Raw genomic sequence first — 21,492 nt, 5'->3', positions numbered from 1 at the left:
ATACATCTATCAATTTCTAATCAAACTATTCACTTAGTTTAATCCGACTAAATCTCATCCCTAAGAGAATAAATTACGACAAGGACAGATCAAATAATACCTCCTAATATGCAAGTTTAATATTTCCGACAAATTCCTACAATCTTACCAAATATTGTTAACACCACCTAATAACTCAAACAACATCCACGTACTGTCCAAAACTGGAAGGAATATTAGTACACCAACTCCGTTTAAATTGAAACTGCATGCTATAAAAATAAACATTTGAATGGTACACTATAAACTACTAAAACAAATTTTTTTAAACGAAAAATAAACACTAAACTACGCACTTAAACAAATTAAACTTTTAGTTTTGAAAATATTTTTAAAAAAGGATGACATCAAAACATTTAAAGTATCAATTCAGGTATGACTAACATATAAAATTCTTTAAAAACTTACAGACTTTGAGGCGAGATCTCCCGAGTCCCAGCGTTCGGAGGTAGGCACATCCCAAGCCCAATGACCGTGCTCTGATACCAACTGAAACGACCCTAACTTCTAACTTTTAAAATAAATAAAGAAAATACAGAAAATTTTAAAAAAATCGGCATGACCTATTTGTTTGAATAATAAACCACATGTCACAAAAAACAATTTAAGATAAAACTCAACCCGAGGCAAACATCATGCATAAAGCATGCATAAACAGTAACTAATTTGACACTAGACGAAAAACTTTAGAATAACGATTGCATGCCAAACATATTTTCAGGGAATAACACTTCCTGCTACTAGAAAGGAAGCAACATACGACAGTGGTTACTTATTACAATAATATAATGCGGAAATAAAAGAGCGGCAACGGTCTGGGCGTGCCACCGAACACCTAGGGGCCCTGGAAATCCTGCCCCGCAGCCTCATCTGCATACTCACCTGCACCAAGCATAGTAGTGAGCCTAAAAGCCCAGCAAGATTTAAATAATACAGCAAGGATTTAAAATAATTCATAATACTAAAAATAGTTCTAAGTACACTTATGAATCACACAGGAAGAAGTAAAAGTCAAATCATGCCCGAAGTAAGAACAATAGCAATATGCGATGGAAAACACATTCATGAATCATTTATCCTTTACTTTTACTTTTGAATCTGGATCCTCGATTGTGACTATGGATTTGATCGATCAATGGCTGCAGTATACTATGCCGGCAAGGACGCCGAGATTAATCTCGTCGCCACATTGCCCCTTTTTCATTCTTTTTGGTAGGGGAGCCGAGATGAATTCTCGGCCGCTTACTACACGTCTCATTTGGTAGGGGAACTCGGATGTCTCCCAGCCGCTTACTACACGTCTCATTTTGGCAAGTGAGCCAGGGCATCCCCCGACCGACATTGCACGTACAAGTCACAACCAACTCACATCATTCATTAACTTTTCCTTTCATTCAACATTTTCTCATTTCAACATTTATCTTAACAAGCATTCTTTAAATACGACTTCGGGACTAGAATATAAATGGATTTGAAGTCACACACGCGAATAAATAGGCGTTGAATAATTTAAATGACATAAACTCAAAAGACAGCATGACATAAATTTTATGGATGATTGGAGTGTAGGGGAGCACTCTCACCTTAAAGGTTTTTCTCCTTCCACTTAAGTTTACGCTCACAAAGGCCTAACTCGAGCGGTTAACCCATAAAATCCATAACGCATCCAATTAAAATTCAAAAGACATCCCGTTCGAACCGGAACCTCCAACACACCTTAAAATACTCCTATGACCAGTATTCACATTTTTATGATGGCCCAAACTAACTCAACAACTTAGACTCCCGGACAGCCCGTAGACAATAGAAAAATCTGTTCACGTCACCCCAACTTAAAACGCACATAACCTAGTCGATTTTTTTCCGAAATAGGCCCAATTTACACCGACGTGATCCTAACATCCTATAAATTAAGAAAATAAGAGGTATCCTCTGTCCAGACCTCCAAAAACGACTTCATCAGACCTGTTTCCCAAGACTTGACGCGATGGTAAAATTCTGTTTTTGGCCAACTTACAACTATGGCCACCCAAGCTCATCCCTCAACCTATTGCACCTCAAAAACCCATGTAAATGACTATTAGACATAACTATGCCTCCAATTAGGTTCCTTGAACAAGAATCTAGCCGACACTACCATTCTTCTCCCTTTAGTCCAAACTACTAGCTCTAACGACTTCAAAACGCTACTAACCAACCACACAACTTAATTACTCCTCGACCAGCCCTATGACCCTCCTCAAGCACCTCCAAATGCACATATTTGACCTCATGATCACCCCGTGGCAGCCCCTCAACTCCATCATCCAATCATACCTAATTTCTTAATTCATACGCCACCAACTCCAAACGATTTACATCATTTAAATGCATATGTACCAAATAACTTGGCTAGCACCATATAAAACTTAAATCCAATCAAATACACATGAGCAAGGGCCGAACACAACAGGCCACTACTGATTTTTCATTCATGTCATGCAAATTTCCATGTAATTGTAAGGTTTCAATCCAATTAAATCTATAAAACTTCCTAACAATGAAAATATGCAAAATTTCAAAATTTAAATCCATAGCCTACTGAAATTCGAACAAAGACACCCCATATACACACAAATAGTTTGAAAAATTTTAAATCAAGAAAAGAAACCATGAAAACATATATTTCATGTTTGGGTTTCAAAAGAGGAACAAAAAAATCTTGCCTTAAGTCTTGAAGAAGAAACGAGAGGGAGAGATGGCTAGGATCACACACACACATGGCTGGCAGCTGGAACAGCTTCTTATGGTGACCCCACGACGGCTGGACGGCAGGGAGGGGCGGCCGGCGGCAATGGAGGTGAAGGAATGGAGTGGCCGAGATGTTTTCTTGAGGAGGAGGGTGAATAGGCGTGAGGGAGAAGGAAAGTAGGAGGTAGAGGCGGCTATTGTGAGATTTAGAAAGCTAGGGTTTGAGTTGTGGTATGATATAATATGTATATGTATGTATAGGTGTGAGTGTGTGAGAGTAGGGCAAGTCCAAAAGTGCTTTTTGTACTACATAAAGGTGCTAGTTTAAGTATTAAAACTTTAGCTTGTAGAATTGTCCCTATTTTAAATTTCTAAGTCTAGAATATTTAAATTTAAATGCCAAGAATGAAATTTCATTTGTCCGGATCCAAAAAGGCTAATTTGAAAAATTCAAAGAATTACGCGCGAAAATGTGCTTACGCGATTTTTCTTAAATGATAAATCTAAAACTAAAGATTTTATTTTATTTTCTTCACCTCTCATGAAATTTAGGTCACCTATATTTAAAATGAAGGATTTTCCGTGTCGTGTCCGCCTTTGCCGCGCGCCGAAGCCAGAAGTCCCCAATACAAGAAATTTAAGCAATTAAATTTTTTAATATCATACAAATTAAATTCTAAAGAGATTTAAATCATTTAAATTACCATGAATTTTAGAATTTTAAACATTAAAACTAATTGAGGCATGTAATTTAATTTATAGAATTTAGGCGTCACAAAAACAAATAAATGTTTGAGGAAATTTAAACACTAACTTAGAAATTAAAATCAATACTTTAGTTATTTTGATGTCACAATGTTAAATAAAATATTTAAATAATAAACTGAACGATTAAAATAATTTAAATAAACTAAACGATTGTTTATAAGTCATTTAAATAAAATATACAAGCGGAATAAAAATCTTTAAAATGACTTGGACAATTGAAAGCATTTAAATAAATAAGCTAGACATTTAAAATGATTTAAAATAACTAACCGTTAAACTTAAGTTATTTAAAACAAATAAGTTGGACCATCCAAAAATATTTAAATAAATAAGCTTAACAGTTAAAATCATTTAAATAAACATCCAATAAACATAAATCATTTTAAATAAATGAGTGGGACAGTTAGGATCATTTAAACGAATAAACTAAATAATTAAAATAATTTAATTAAGCAAACTTAAACCTTTAAAATATTTAAAACAAATAAGTTGCACAATAAAAATCATTTTGGCAATTGAACTTAAGCAATTAAAAGTATTAATTAAATAGTTAGTACAATAAAAATATTTAAATAAATAATTAATATTTCATTAACAAATAATTAAGATAAAGAATTTTAAATCGATTAAACTTAAAAATAATAATCATAATATTTATTTAATTTAATGCATGCGATTTAATAGATTGGATTTTAGGTGCAACATGTTAGCTAGGCTAGCTAACGGATACAACGCATCGACTTCACGTGTCAGATAGACGGAAAATTTTATTTTTCAGGAAGGATTTTAGTACCGTGGGATTCAGAATTAAGAGAGGAAATACTAGCCTAGTATCACTAGAGAAAGCTTAGCATTCACCCGAGAAGCAAGAAAATGCATAAAGATCTGAGGACTCGATTCTGGCAGAAAGTTATGAAGCGTGATGTCTATCAGTATGTATCTAGGTTCTTAGTACGTCAGCAGGTTAAGGCTGAACACTCGAGACCTAGAGTTTTGCTTCATAGCCTACCGATTCTTGAATGGAGATGAGAGCATGTCACGATGGACTTTGTGACCCACTTTCCATTGACAACTAGGAATTGCGATGACATTTGGGTAGCAGTGGATAGACTCACCAATTCAGCGAATTTCTTCCGTACAACCGAGATTACACATTTTATCTTATGACTCGTTTGTATATTCAAGAGATAGTACGATTCTATGGTGTACCAGCGAGCATTGTCAGTGAAAATACCACAATTTTACTTCTAGATTTTTTGGGGAAGTTTTCAGCGAGACCTACCTATTTATAATCAATCACGTCTGTCCCAGACATCAATCAAAATAAAATAAAAGAAACATACACCGACGACACAAGTAAACTAGACCAAGAAAAGAATGAAAACCCAAGAAAGAGATTCGACATATCAAATATCCAAAATTTCGAATCACATGTTTACATGGCCAAAACAATCCAAATAAAACATTACATATACATTTGTCAAATAAGCAAAATGAGTGCTTCATAACATATAAATTCGATTAACTATGCGGAAGACGAGCATAGGTTGGAGGGATGTGTCGTGCCCGCATCGCAGTCCACTCGATAGTCTTGCCCCTCGATCTAAATGAAATACTCCCCACATGAAAACAATAAGTATAGTGAGTCTAAAAGACTCAGCAAGAATATGGGGGGGGGGGGGGATAACGAGTACTACGTAAATTTCAAGCACACGCAGATTAAAAATAGCTTGATAATAAAATACTTTGTGCCCTAAATTTTAATAAAACGTACTTCTAAAATGAGAGACATGAATATAACATATGCATGGCTAATTCATTTATAATCAATGAAACTGCATAAACTGTATCTGAATCTGTAACTATAACTGTGAATTTAGATCCTTGATTGTGACTCTGTGATTTCGATCATGATCATGGTTGGACTGCACTATGCCGCAAGAAAGTCAGGATAAAACCCATCTCAATCTTGCCCTGAATTGGTAAGGGAGGCCAAGATATCGCTCAACCCCACACAAACACATGCTAAGGTAAGGGAACCCATAATTTGGTAAGGGAAGCAAAAACGTCTCCCGGCCCCACACATACACATGAATAAATGTAGTCACAACCATCTCACTTCGTTCATAAAAATATTTTCCTTTCATACATGAATATGGACTTATCATGCATATGTAAATATGACGTACATGTAAATATTAATCAATAATCATTCATATGACTCACACATGGATGATCGGGATGGTGATTTAGGAACTAAACCAAAGGATGGAAGATTTAACCCATAATTTGCACTTACGACTAATTTAAGCGGTTAGCCCGTAAAATTTGTAAATTGCTCGATTCTTATTCAAAAAGGATTCCGCTTGAAACCACGACTCCATGACACTTAGAAATAAGTATGGAAATCATTCTCGGAATTTATTTCCTAACCGATCATTTTGCAAAAGAATGATTTCCAGGCAGCAGCCCCTTAACCTCAAATATATTTATGCGTCTTATCAACTAAAAATCCAAAAATCGGCACAAACTTAACCGAATCGATTCCCGCTTGAGTCAACATATTCCCAACATCCTAGACTAATTCCAGACCCGAGCCTTTGGCCGAAACCCGAGTTTAACCCCTGTTTAAAATCGATTTCTAAACAGCTCATACAAAAAAAAAAAAAAAAAGTCTGCTCATAACTTTCTTCCAAACTTAACCAAAACTTGGCTACAAATCCTCCAATCTTCCAAGCTACTAGGCTAGGTTCAAGATCAACATTTAAGCTCCTCAACTCACCCCAAACCAGCCTCTAACTTGGTTACAAACTTCACATTTCTGGGCAGCAATGAAGCCCCCAAAATCTGCTCAAGATCACTACCTCAAATTCAATCCAAAACCTATCAAATTGTCCCTCGATCCTCAAGCCACTATCCTAGCATCAAAGCTCACCTAACATCGCTTAACATTCACCATAATCACTCACTGATTCCACTCTACAAGCTCCCGAACCAGCCCCTAAGTAAACTGTGAAAAAGTCGAACCTCCCTTCTACAACCACAAATCCAATTTTGCTCATACTAATGCTACCACGTGAACTACATATCACCCATGGTAGCTCCTAAATCACCAAACCATTCAACACCATAACTAACACACAGAATTCGAACATGCTAACCAAGAACATTTCTGAATTTTCAAAAAATGACTAACATGCTTACAATTTCATTCCAAGGCTTGAAAATAAATCATTCTTCACATATGAGCATCACTAAATCAACTACAATAAAAATCCCAACAAGAAGCAGTTCGACCGTGAGAAAAGAAAAAGAAACAGGGCACGTTACACAGGAGATTTTCAAAAATGAGGAATACAAAAATCTATCACCAATCAAAACACACATTAATAGTATACAAGGTAAGCAATGAAACCATAATCTTGCCTTTATGAGAAAAAATCAGAAAAGAAAGGGGAGGGGAAGCTCGGCGAGATGTGACCAAGACCGAGCTATGCCGGAATGAGCTCGAACGGCGAGTTCAGGGGTAGTCCACGCCGTAAGGGAAGATGGAGCTGCTGCCGGGATGGAAATAGAGAAATCTGATGAGGCCGATGGATTGCGTGTTGGAGGAGAAGGGGAAGCGGATTTCTCAAGCATGAACAGGGGAGTCGGGAGTGTTGTGTGTAAATTTGAGCGTGAATGAGGGTGTGAGTGTTGGGAGGATAGGGTTTAATCTTAAGTTTGGGATAAAGTTTGAGTGTGTAGGTATAGGTGTATCTATAGAAAATGAGAGTATATGAATTTTAGGAAAATGTGCTACACACTTTTAAAAGTGTTATTCCAACTTAGCCACTAGGACTATGAATTAAAATGCATTAAATAAAACACAAGCTTGAAAATTCTAAGAATTAAACACTTTAAGTATCCTGATGTCACGGCAACGTGTTAAATATTTAAATAACAGGCAGAGCGATTAAAATAATTTAAACAAACTTAGACTAACGTTTAAAAGAAATTTAAATAAATACACAAGTGGAAATAAAAACCTTTAAAATAATTTGGACAAATAAAAATAAAGATTTGAATAAACAAGTCTAAAACCTTTAAAATGATTTGGACAATTAAAAAAGAATTTAAATAAATAAGCTAGAAATTTAATATAATTTAAAATAATTTTAAAATAACTAACCACTAAACTTAAGATATTTTAAAATAAATAAGTTGGACACTCGAAAATATTTAAACAAATAAGCTAAACAGTTAAAATTGTTTAAAATAATAAACTAAACAATTAAAATCATTTAAATATGCAAGCTTAAACCTTTAAAATATTTAAAACAATTAAGTTGCACAATAAAAATCATTTAGACAAATAAACTTAAACAAATGAAAACATTAGTGAAATAGTCAGTAAAACAAAATCATTTGAATAAGTAATAAAATATTTTATTAACACATAATTCACATAAAAAATTTAAATCAAATAAACTTAAAAATAAAAATCCTAATATTTATTAAATTTAATGCATGCGATTTAGTAAGTTGGATTTTAGGCGTCACAATTCCTTCCCCCCTTAAATGAAATTTCGTCCTCGAAATTTAAAATTCACTAACTATGTCCGGGTACCTTTGACCAAATCAACACTAATTTTTCCAACTTTGCACCTACAAGAGTTGGCCCAAATCAGCTTTCGATGCGCACTCTGATGCTTACTGTTATCTATATCATCAAGGACTTGGCTAACTTTTATTCCATTATAAAAGCTACAATTCTTACATCTTCCCAAGTGGTATTATCCTCAAGAAAATTCTATCACTCCTCAAATTTACTTCCGATCTAAATTTACAAATTCAGAAATGTCATCTTACTGCAAGTGATAAGTTCTCCATCCTACAAATTCTTAGATCTTTAAGTTATTAAACAACTTACATCTTGCTAACTTTATATTCTACGTCGGAATTTCCAAGCAATAGAGACCATATAACCAATAAATAATTTATGTCGACCTCGACCATAACTTAAAAACTTTCTAACAACAAAGCTATGCTTAATGTCTATTTACCAATTAAACTTAACTCATATAATATACAACTTGAATTCTTAAGAAATTCACAAGTTCACAAAATACCTAGCAACTAACACTAAACTTTTCTAAATAGGATAGCTAAAGGACTATTCTGTTCTAACTCCTTAGATCTCAAGATACGAGATAGATCTGACCCATTTCAATAAACAAATCTAACACAATCCTTGATAAGAAAAGATAACCATAAAATGAACTGTTGTTCAGTCCCAAGGTAATAACCGATAATATATAGAATCCAAATAGGTGAATAAACAGATCCCAATTATCCACTCACCAATTATACGCTCGTCTTTTAAAAAAAAAAACTTTGTTATGCCTTAATCCTTTTAATTAGATTGTGTTGATCTATTGCTTTATATTAAGAATAGAAGATTAGAATCTAGGCCTCACAAATATCGACATCAAAACTCAATCAAACTCAATACGATCAAAACATCGAAATGATATCCAAAACTCAAACTGACGGCATAACGGCTGTAAACTGATCAAATCGGAAACACAGACAGCAGGATATCAATTCAATATAATCATTCCAATCCTCAAACATCATATCCAACACAAAACCAACACATCTCAAAAATCAGATTTTCGAAAATAATAAGAAAATTCATATCAAATCTGATCGTCGTTAGATCTTCGAACCGTCTTAGATATACTGTCACCGCTATCTAATAATCATCCTCTCCGAATATAAATTAATTCTAACAACATCCAAAAATTCAAACCTCTCAGAATTGAGATAAACTTACAACCAAACGGAGTACTCGAAGCTATGATCGTAGATATCAAGTTAGAATTCAATTCTATCGGACGAATTGAGCTAGAATCGAAATCACAAAAGCTTGGAAGCTTTTTGATCGCCTAAAATGGTGAAGGAACGTTGTGGAGGGATGATGGAGTGATGCAAGGACTTAGTCAAAGTTCAAATATATAACAAAACTCAATTTTGCATTTTAGTCCCTGAAATTTCCAAAAATTTCAAAAAGGTCCCTGATTAATAAAAGTCGGCTCTCGAATTCTGAAATCACTTAATATATCAAATAACATCAATTAAGATAAAAACAGGGCGTTAAAATTCTCCCCCTCTAAGAAAAGATTTCGTTCTCGAAATCATCAATATCAACTCACAAGAAGATAATTAAGAATTCAATAACAGAATTAAGAACTCACATCAGATAAATAAATCAGGGAATCTCTGTCTCATGTCAGATTTTGTCTCCCAAGTCGCTTCTTCGACTCCGTGACGACTCCACTGAACTTTCACCAAAGGGATCGATTTGGTTCTGAGCTGTTTCTCCTTTCTGTCAAGGATCTGAATCGGTCTCTCGAAATAACTCAGATTTTCATCAAGTTCAGCTTTGTCAGGTTGAAGAACATGTGAAGGATCGGGGTGATATTTCCTCAACATTGAGACGTGAAATACGTCGTGAATTCCAGATAAAGAAGGATGAAGTGCTAATTTGTAGGCTAGATCACCTATCTTCTGTAAAAACTCATACGGACCGATGAATCTCGGTGACAACTTCCCTCTATTCCAAAATCTAACAGTACCTCTAAACGGAGAAATCTTCAAGAAAACACGGTCTCCCTGATCAAAAGATTGAGGTCTGCGACGGATATTTGCATACTTCGCTTGTCGGTCCTGAGCAGTCTTCATTCTCAATCGAATAATCTTCACCTGCTCAGCCATATCACGAATCATATCTAGTCCCAAGCCTGGGGACTCAGACATCTCATCCCAGTACAGAGGAGATCTGCACTTCCTTCCGTACAATGCTTCGAATGGTTCCATCCCTATACTCGTCTGAAAGCTGTTGTTGTACGAAAACTCCACAAGAGGCAACGAATCCTGCCAACTAGTGCCAAAATCAAGCACTAATTCTCGTAGCATATCCTCCAGATTCTGAATCGTTTGCTCTCATTGACCGTCGGTCTGAGGATGGTATGTTGTACTCAAGTGCAACCGAGTACCAAGAGCCTCCTGCAGACTATGCCAGAAAGGAGAAGTAAACCTAGGATTTCGGTCTGAAACAATTGATCTCGGCACACCATTCTGAAAATCTCTCTAACATAAAAATCGGTCATCTGATCGTGACGATATGTCATCCGATACGGAATAAAACAAGCAGACTTTGTCAAACGGTCAATCACTACCCAAATGGCATTGCATCCTCGAACTGATCGGGGTAGCTTTGTGACAAAATCCATCGAGATATGATCCCACTTCCATTCCGGAACAGATAAACTATGAAGAAGACCTCCCGGCCTCTTTCTCTCAGCTTTCACCTGCTGACAGTTCAAAAAACGTGATACAAACCTCAAAACATCACTCTTCATCTTCTTCCACCAAAACTGACTCTTCAGGTCGTTATATATATTTCGGCCTCCTAGATGAACACTGAACCGACTGCAATGTGCCTCTCGCAGAATACTCTATCTCATCTCAAAAATATCAGGCACGACAATACGATTATTCACAAATAAAACATCATCCCTGACCTGAAACTCAGACTGGCGTCTAGATCTCACTTTCTCTATCGAATTCTGAATACTCTCATTGGATTTTTGTGCTTCTCTGATCGACACAAACAACTCTGGCTCGGCCTGGATAGCACAAACTCTGATAGGACTCCTATCTAATTCAAACTCCAATCTAGAATTGCAACAGTCGTCAATCAAACGAGACACACCGATGGTCGAAAGAGATAAAGAACAAAGCTTGCGACTCAAAGCATCGGCAGCTGCATTCGACTTCCCCGGGTAATACTTAATCTCGCAGTCAAAGTCCTTCAATAAATCTAGACATCTCCTCTGTCTCATATTCAACTCAGACTGTGAAAACAAGTATTTATGACTCTTATGATCCAAAAATATCTCAAAAGACTCACCGTACAAATAGTGACGCCAGATCTTCAAGGCAAAAACAATATCAACGAGTTCAAGATCATGAACTGGATAGCGAGTCTCGTGCGATTTCAACTGCCTCGACGCATACGCTATCACGTGCTTCCTCTGCATAAGAATACATCCAAGACCAAAATGAGAAGCATCGCAATACACCGTAAAACCTCCAGAACCTGATGGAATAGAAAGTATCAAAGCACTAGTCAATCTCTTCTTCAACTCAATGAAACTAGTCTCACACTCTTCAGTCCAAACAAAAGGCGCATTCTTCTGAGTCAGCTGGGTAATCGGCTTCGCAATAGAAGAGAAACCCTGGATAAATCTGCGATAGTAACCAGCTAAACCCATAAAAATTTGAATCTCAGGCACAGAAGTCGGCCTATGCCAGTTCATAACTGCCTCGATCTTGCTGGGATCGACAGAAATTCCATCTCCCGAGATAATGTGACCAAGAAAAATGACTCGGTCCAACCAAAACTCGCACTTCGACAGTTTGGCAAACAACTGTTTGGTTCTCAAAATCTGCAAAACAATCCTCAGATGCTCTGCATGATCAGCACGACTCTTCGAATAGATCAGGATATCATCAATTAAAATAATAACAAACTCTTCTAGAAAATTCTAAAAGATTCGGTTCATCAACCCCATAAAGACTGCTGGGGCGTTAGTCAAACCGAACGGCATGACAAGAAATTCAAAGTGGTCATACCTCGTTCGAAACATAGTCTTATGAACATCCTCTTCACGAACTCTTAGTTGATGATACCCAGACCTCAAATCTATCTTCGAATAGATACACGAACCCTGAAATTGGTCAAAAAAATCATCTATACGAGGTAAAGGATACCTGTTCTTAACCGTCGCCTGGTTCAATTGGCGATAGTCAATGCAGAGACGCATAGAGCCATCTTTCTTTCTAACAAACAAAACAGGAGCACCCCAAGGCGATACACTATGTCGAATGTATCCCTTGGCAATCAATTCTAAAAACTGCTCCTTCAATTCCTTCAATTCAATCGGAGCTATTCTATACGGAGCTTTAGAAATCGGCTGAGTACCTGACGTCAATTCGATGCCAAATTCAATCTCACAAATAGGCGGTAATCCCGGAATCTCATCCGAGAACACATCAGGAAACTCTCTAACCACTGGTACATCAATCAACTCAGGGCTAGAATTCAAAACATCAACTGCATAAATCAAAAATCCCTCGGCTCCTTTCTGCAACAAACTAGTCATAGACAATACAGAAATCAAAGGAATTCTAGAACGGGAACCCTTACCAAAGAATCTCCACTCGTCTGACATCTCTGGTCTGAAACGGACTATCTTCTGAAAACAATCTACTGTAGCCTGTACTTAATCAAAACATCTATGCCAACTATGCAGTCAAAGTCAGACAAACCAAGTACAATACAGTCGAACTCGATCAAATTTCCTTCAAAACTCAATCCACAATTCCTAACAAAATTCCTCGAAACAATTCCCCCACCCAAAGGTGAAGTAATAGAAACTACAACAGGTAATGGCTCAAAAGGAAAGGCATGCATCAACATAAAATTTCTCAGATATGAAAGAGTGAGAAGCACCTGTATCTATCAAAATATTAGCAGGATAATCAAAGATCATACAATTACATGCAATCACATCATCAGGTGCAGCCTGAGCCTGATCCTCATTCAGAGCATACACTCTCGCCTGCTGTCTAGGAGGTTGGTTCAAATTCTGGTTGCCTCCTTGACGATTCTGTTGTTGAGGTTGGAAAGAGTGAACTGCATTCAATTTCCTCTGAGGCTGAGATGACTGTCGAGAAGCATTTCCACTCTGTGCTTGCTCAGAGCCCTGTTGAGGACAAAGTCTAGCATAATGCCCCGTCTGCTTACAAATATAACAATTCCCAAATATTCCCCTACACTGTTCACTGGAGTGAGGACCTCCACACTTGCTACAAGAAGTACCAGAGGAACCTGAACCTTGACTGTAACTGTTCTGTTTTGAGCCACCGGAACTTGAAGAACTGCTTCCCGAGTTCTTAAACTATTTTCCTATGGGACGACAGTAATTCTTCTTATTACCTCCACTGCTACCACCTTCAGTCCTCGGTTGTTGATTCTGGTATTAGGACGGTTGGGCCTGAAACTGCCTTTATTGTTGCTGAGGTGCAAACTGATTCCCTCTCTGTCTTATCAGTCCAGCTTCCGCACCCTTGGCATGATCCATTGCATCAGAAAAGTTAATCGACCTTCCGGTATTCACCAGAACAAAGATATCAGGGTTCAAACCGTTAATGAAGTGGTCAGCTTTCGCTTCCTCATTGTCATAAATGTGTGGAGCAAACCTCAATAGACTGTCAAATTTGGTAACATAATCTTTGATACTCAAATTTCCTTGCTTCAAATTTGCGAACTTGGCATTCTTATCCTTACGGTAAGAAACTGGGAAGAATCGTTTATAAAACTCAGTCTTGAACAGAATCCAGTTTATAAGCGTACCTCTGTTCTCCATGGATTTCTTAGTTGAGGTCCACCATTTCTTAGCCACTCCGTGCAGCTGATGAATAACCAATCTAATTCTCCGGTCATCGAAATAGTCGAGAGAATCAAAAAGCTGATCTATATCATCCAACCAACCCTCGCAATCCACGGGATTCTCCGTACCTTTCAAGATCGGTGGTCGGAAATACTGAAACCTCTTCAGTAAGGTTTCCATAGGTGTAGCCATGGCATCCATCTGATTCTCAACCGTATCGCCCTGGTCATTCTGAGGAGTCACTACAGGTGGATTTTCAGTCGTAGGAAAAACTGGCGGAGTATTCAAGTTCAATCTTCTTCGAGTACCCATCTAAAATCAAGGGATTAGGACACAAATATCTCAATCTCAAAATTCCATTGTCCCACAACCTCTGATCTTCTAACACAATTCAAAAGATGGAACTCGGATCCAATTAATGATTATAGTTCATATCTCAATCAATTCATGCTTTATAAATTAAATCACATAATCATGTAATTCAAATAATTCTCAATCAATAAAGCATGCTCGCATCGTATTTAATAAATCAATTAAATAACTCAAACACATGCGAGAAGCCAAAACAAGCAGACTCGATCTACCCTGCTCTCTTCTAAATTCAGTCCAAGATCTTAATGCTTTGATACCACTTAATGTGAGGCCTCGATTCTAATCATAATCTTAGGGTAAAGCAATTGATCAACTTAATTAAACAATAAGGATTAAGACATAAAAAAAAATTTAAAAGGGGGTGCTCGCTCGATCGGTAAGATCTTACCGATCGAGCGGCCAAAAATTCTAAAGCCACTGTCCAAAAAAAAAGGGCCTCCGCTCGATCGGTAAAATATTACCGATCGAGCGGACACAAAATGTCCTATTTTATGCCTCGGTACAAGGGTGCTCGCTCGATCGGTAAGATTCAACCGATCGAGCGAGATGCTCTGTACCAGAAAAATTCTGGTTTTCCTTCTCCAATTCAAACTCAACTCAAACCATACCACAACAACATAATATCCCATTCGACAAGATACAAAAGGATAAGGTCTAGAGTTATACAATCCTCCAAATATAACATGCATAAAATCCATCTAATTCAGACTTATTCAAAAACAGAAAGGAGTTCGAATACATAAACGACTCCTAACTTCCAAGCCTCACTCTATCCTCTCAACCATCTAGCCATGCTGCCTCTGACTCGGTCCTGCCCCACCTGTTGCCAAGTACACATACAAACAAAGACAACTGCCGGATAATCCGGTGAGAATAATATTCCCATTAAAAGAGACTAGCATACAATATCACATAATATATCAAAACATGATATATAATCAAATTCCACATATACCTCAAGTAATTCATTCAATTGCGGAATTAAAATGATATGTATGACTTTAAAACTTCTGGATTATCAGACTCAGATAATCAAAATGAATTCTTATTTCTTTATTTGGTTTGGGATCCCGAGGTTAAAATATCCAACAATCACACCGAACTCCCCTTTCGAGGTGGATGAGGTATATTTTAATCCTCTAGACTCTAAGGCATTATAGTGAGTTATTCGACACTTGTAGTAAATCGTCTACCAAGGCCACTCAACTATAATCTCCAGATCGTCTAATTCAAAATTAATTATCAATCGGTTCAATATGAATGCATATGAAATCTCATGCATTCAAATATCAATTCAATCATAAGTTTAATAAGCATATAAACATGCAATATGTGATTTCTTCTAGGACACTCGAATCAATTCGGATTCAAGTTAATCGTCCTATTTCATTCCAAAGTCGTCTTATACCTCTTCTCGTCGCTTCACACTCTTCAATCTGTAAAACAATAAATCCTCAATTCAATATCAACTCAAGTTCATCAATCGATATAGAAAGACATCGATACTATACCGGCTCAACTCTTCCAAACTGACAAAAGCTGCAACTCAAGCAACTCCAAGGACTCCCAATCAATCTATCAGAAGAAGTCACAGATCAATATTGACATCAAAACTCAATCAAACTCGATACGATCAAAACATCGAAACGATATCCAAACTCAAACTGACGGCATAACGACTGTAAACTGATCAAATCGGAAACACAGAAAGCAGGATATCAATTCAATATAATCATTCCAATCCTCAAACATCATATCCAACACGAAACCAACACATCTCAAAAATCAGATTTTCGAAAATAATAAGAAAATTCATATCAAATCTGATCGTCGTTAGATCTTCGAACCATCTAAGATATACTGTCACCGCTATCTAATAATCATCCTCTCCGAATATAAATTAATTCTAACAACATCCAAAAATTCAAACCTCTCAGAATTGAGATAAACTTACATCCAAATGGAGCACTCGAAGCTGTGATCGTAGATATCAAGTCAGAATTCAATTCTATCGGACGGATTGAGCTAGAATCAAAATCACAAAAGCTTGGAAGCTTTTTGATCGCCTAAAATGGTGAAGGAACGTTGTGGAGGGGATGATGGAGTGATGCAAGGACTTAGTCAAAGTTAAAATATATAACAAAACTCAATTTTGCGTTTTAGTCCCTGAAATTTCCGAAAATTGCAAAAAAGTCCCTGATTAATAAAAGTAGGCTCTCGAATTCTGAAATCACTTAATATCTCAAATAACATCAATTAATATAAAAATGTGGCGTTACACTATGCCGCAAGGAAGTCAGGATAAAACCCAACCCAATCTTTCCCTGAATTGGTAAGGGAGGCCAAGATATCTCTCAAACCCACACAAACACATGCTAAGGTAAGGGAACCCATAATTTGGTAAGAGAAGCCAAAACGTCTCCCGGCCCCACACATACACATGAATAAATATAGTCACAACCATCTCACTTCGTTCATAAAAATACTTTCCTTTCATACTTGAATATGGACTTATCATGCATATGTAAATATGATGTACATGTAAATGTTAATCAATAATCATGCATATGACTCACACATGGATGATTGGGATGGTGATTTAGGAACTAAACCAAAGGATGGAAGATTTAACCCATAATTTGCACTTACGACTAATTTAAGCGGTTAGCCTGTAAAATTTGTAACTTGCTCGATTCTTATTAAAAAAGGATTTTGCTTGAAACCACGACTCCATGACACTTAGAACTAAGTAGTGAAATCATCCTCAGAATTTATTTCCTAAGCTATCATTTTCCAAAAGAACAATTTCCGGGCAGCAGCCCCTTAACCTCAAATATATTTATGCGTCTTATCAACTAAAAATCTAAAACTCGGCACAAACTTAACCGAATCGATTCCCGGTTGGGTCAACATATTCCCAACATCCTATACTAATTCCAGACCCGAGCCTTTGGCCAAAACCCGAGTTTAACCCCTGTTTAAAAATCGATTTCTAAACAGCTCATACACAAAAAACATTCTGCTCATAACTTGCTTCCAAACTTAACCAAAACTTGGCTATAAATCCTCCAATCTTCCAAGATACTAGGCTAGGTTCAAGATCGACATCTAAGCTCCTCAACTCACCCCAAACCAGCCTCTAACCTGGTTACAAACTTCACATTTCTGGGCAGCAATGAAGCCCCCAAAATCTGCTCAAGATCACTACCTCAAATTCAATCCAAAACCTATCAAATTGTCCCTCGATCCTCAAGCCACTATCCTAGCATCAAAGCACACCTAACATCGCTTAACATTCATTATAATCACTCACTGATTCCACTTCACAAGCTCCCGAACCTGCCCCTAAGTAAACTGTGCAAAAGTCGAACCTCCCTTCTACAACCACAAATCCAATTTTGCTCATACTAATGCTACCACGTGAACTACATATCACCTGTGGTAGCTCCTAAATCACCTAACCATTCAACACCATCACAAACACACAGAATTCGAACATGCTAACCAAGAACATTTCTGAATTTTCAAAAAATGACTAACATGCTTACAATTTCATTCCAAGGCTTGAAAATCAATCATTCATCACATATGAGCATCATTAAATCAACTACAATCAAAATCCCAACAAGAAGCAGTTCGGCCGTGAGAAAAGAAAAGGAAACAGGGCACGTTACACCGGAGATTTTCGAAAATGAGGAATACAAAAATCTAACACCAATCAAAACACACCTTAATAGTATACAAGGTAAGCAATGAAACCATAATCTTTACTTTATCAGAAAAAATAAGAAAATAAAGAGGAGGGGAAACTCGGCGAGCTGTGACCAAGACCGAGCTACGCTAGAATGAGCTCGAACGGCGAGTTCAGGGGTAGTCCATGCCGGAAGGGAAGATGGATCTGTCGCGGCCGAGACTTTGAATGGGATGGAAATGGAGAAAACTTATGAGGCCGATGGATTGCGTGTTGGAGGAGAAGGGGAAGCCGATTTATCAAGCATGAACAGGGGAGTCGTGAGTGTTGTGTGTGAGTTTGAGCATGAATGAGGGTGTGAGTGTTGGGAGGCTAGGGTTTAATCTTAAGTTTGGCATAAAGTTTGAGTGTGTAGGTATAGGTGTATCTATAGAAAATTAGAGTACATGAATTTTAGGAAAATGTGCTACACGCTTTTAAAAGTGTTATTCCAACTTAGCCACTAGGACTATAAATTAAAATGCACTAAATAAAACACAAGTTTGAAAATTCTAAAAATTAAACACTTTAAATATCTTGATGTCACGGCAACGAGTAATATTTTTAAATAACAGGCAGAGCGATTAAAATAATTTAAACAAACTTAGACTAACGTTTAAAAGAAATTTAAATAAATACACAAGTGAAAATAAAAACCTTTAAAATAATTTGGACAAATAAAAATAAAGATTTGAATAAACAAGTCTAAAACCTTTAAAATGATTTGGATAATTAAAAAGGATTTAAATAAATAAGTTAGACATTTAAAATAATTTTAAAATAACTAACCACTAAACTTAAGTTATTTTAAAATAAATAAGTTGGATACTCAAAAATATTTAAACAAATAAGCTAAACATTTAAAATCGTTTAAAAAAATAAACTAAACAATTAAAATCATTTAAATATGCAAGCTTAAACCTTTAAAATATTTAAAACAATTAAGTTGAAAAATAAAAATCATTTAGACAAATAAACTTAAAAAAATGAAAACATTAGTTAAATAGTCAGTAAAACAAAATCATTTGAATAAGTAATAAAATATTCTATTAACACATAATTCACATAAAAAATTTAAATCAAATAAACTTAAAAATAAAAATCCTAATATTTATTAAATTTAATTCATGCGATTTAGTAAGTTGGATTTTAGGCGTCACAACAAGGATACAAGCTCAAGATGATCATGCATGAAGCCTAATAACGTGACATAATATATACAGATAAAATCATGCCATATAAATGATGCAACACATAATATATGCATACTCAGTCAGGATATCTCAAACAGTACTTTCGTACCTTAATAATTATCCTAGATGTCCAAGCATCTACAATCCATCACTACAAATCATGATAACAATTCATAACTCATAATTCTTTAAAATCCTTAACTAAGCTATTAAATACTCCCAAACTATTTATAGGAGCTTGGGAATACCTCAGTCAATCGCCAGCCCTTTGTTTTCAAATGCCCCGGAACTTGGGCACAACTTCACTACGCCTTCTGGACACCTCGCCAAGGCCCTACCGCAAACCAGGTAAGGCTAGAAACCCATAAAACTACAAAGAACCAAGAGAGAAGAGTGAATTGGCAAGTTAAAAGTGAGCCTCGCATGCACTATTTATAGGAAGAGTTCGGACGCTCCAAACTCGCATGCAGTCCACGTTGCAAAAATGCAAGATCGGAAGCTCCGATCCCCATCTTCGGACGTTCCGAACTCCTGCGTGTCCAAAAAAATTGACACGTCGATAATGCGCATGGCCTAACTATGATCGAAAGCTCCAATCATACTTTGGACGTTCCAATCTCCCCAGAGCTTCCGAACTCCTTCGCCCCTTCCGAACCCTTCGGACCCTTCGAACTCTACAAAGAATTGGGTTAGGACCTTCCGAACCACCCGAGCCAAAATAAGCCCATTAACCTTTTTTGACATTCTTGATATGATATCTTGGTCAGTTTGACATAATTAAAATCCCATAATAATTTTGTATTTAATCTAAACATATTTAAGCATATTAATCTTGTAAAATGGAACTGGGCTACTACAGACAGGCAAGCTACACAAACAACAAATATAGACCCTTACAGTTTCAACTATGGGAAAGGGTATTTCTGAAGGTTTCGCCATTTCATCGAATTCTGAGATTTAGTCTCAAATGGAAGCGCTCTCCAAGATTCATTGGTCCATTCGAGATTTTGTAAAGAATTGGAGATTTAGCTTACATCCTAACCTTACCGCAGTATTTCTCTAGTATTCACGACTTATTTCACGTATCTCTGTTGAGGTGGGATGTTTCTGATGAGTCTCATGTCCTACATCCGTCCGAGGTTTGACTCAATGATTATCTTACTTATGTGGAGAGACCGATTCATTTTGGACAAGAAATCCTAGGAATTACGAAACAAGACTTTTCCTCTTGTCCTAGTACAGTGGCAGTGCAAAGGTACCAATGAAGCCACTTGAGAACTAGAGAGTCGCATGCGTACGAAACATCCAGAGTTTTTTTAACTTTTAATGTTTTTTGTGCTTCATTGTAAACCTCAACATCAATTCTATTGTATTAAATGATGCGGTATTAAGATTTTCCTTATTTCAAGGAAGAAATCTTTTGAGAATGTAGTAACCCAAAACCTAATAGAGAAATTAAACTATCTAAGCATGTTTAAATGGTCAAAACATTATTAAGAAAACCTTATTTGAGGAAAATAAATAGAAAATCAGACTCAGGACGTTCAGGAATGGCCCATAGGGTATCTAGGGTCTCAGTAGTTCAGAAGCTCCGAACTAGAGCATCATGAGTTCGGAAGATCTGAACTGGTTCAATTGGAAATTTTGTGTTTGAAAGCACCAAGCAGTTCGAAATCTCCGAACTCGAGATCGAAATGTCCTAACTCTCCCAGACAATATAGGGTATGGGTTTCTGATTGGTGATTTGACTCGAGCGAGTTCAGAAGCTTCAAACCCAAGTTTGGAAGGTCCAAACTCTACAATCAATAGTGGGATGTCCAATATAAGGACACGCATTCGGTGGGAAGAGATCAGAAGCTGAAACAGAGATCGGAAGTTCCAAACTTCTGTCTATAAATAGTGGTCGGCACCCTTATTCATAAATGCAAATTTTCCAGCTTTTATCTCTCGTTCTTTGTCGATATTTGGGGATTTTTAGGCATTGTCTAGAGGGCCTAGCGATAGTAGTGCACTACCTGGGTCATGGCTAAGTTCTACCTATGATTTGGGGCCATTGTCATTAATAGGCTAACGATGGACGCGGGTAATACTATGAGATCCTTGATAAGTTTGGGAGTAAATATTAACTTAATTAAGAATTTTAGAACGGTATAAATGA

Source organism: Henckelia pumila, chromosome 4, assembly GCF_033568475.1.
Source record: "Henckelia pumila isolate YLH828 chromosome 4, ASM3356847v2, whole genome shotgun sequence".
NCBI lineage: Eukaryota > Viridiplantae > Streptophyta > Magnoliopsida > Lamiales > Gesneriaceae > Henckelia > Henckelia pumila.
The sequence above is the reverse complement of the archived record's forward strand: the minus strand, read 5'-3'. Positions refer to the sequence as shown.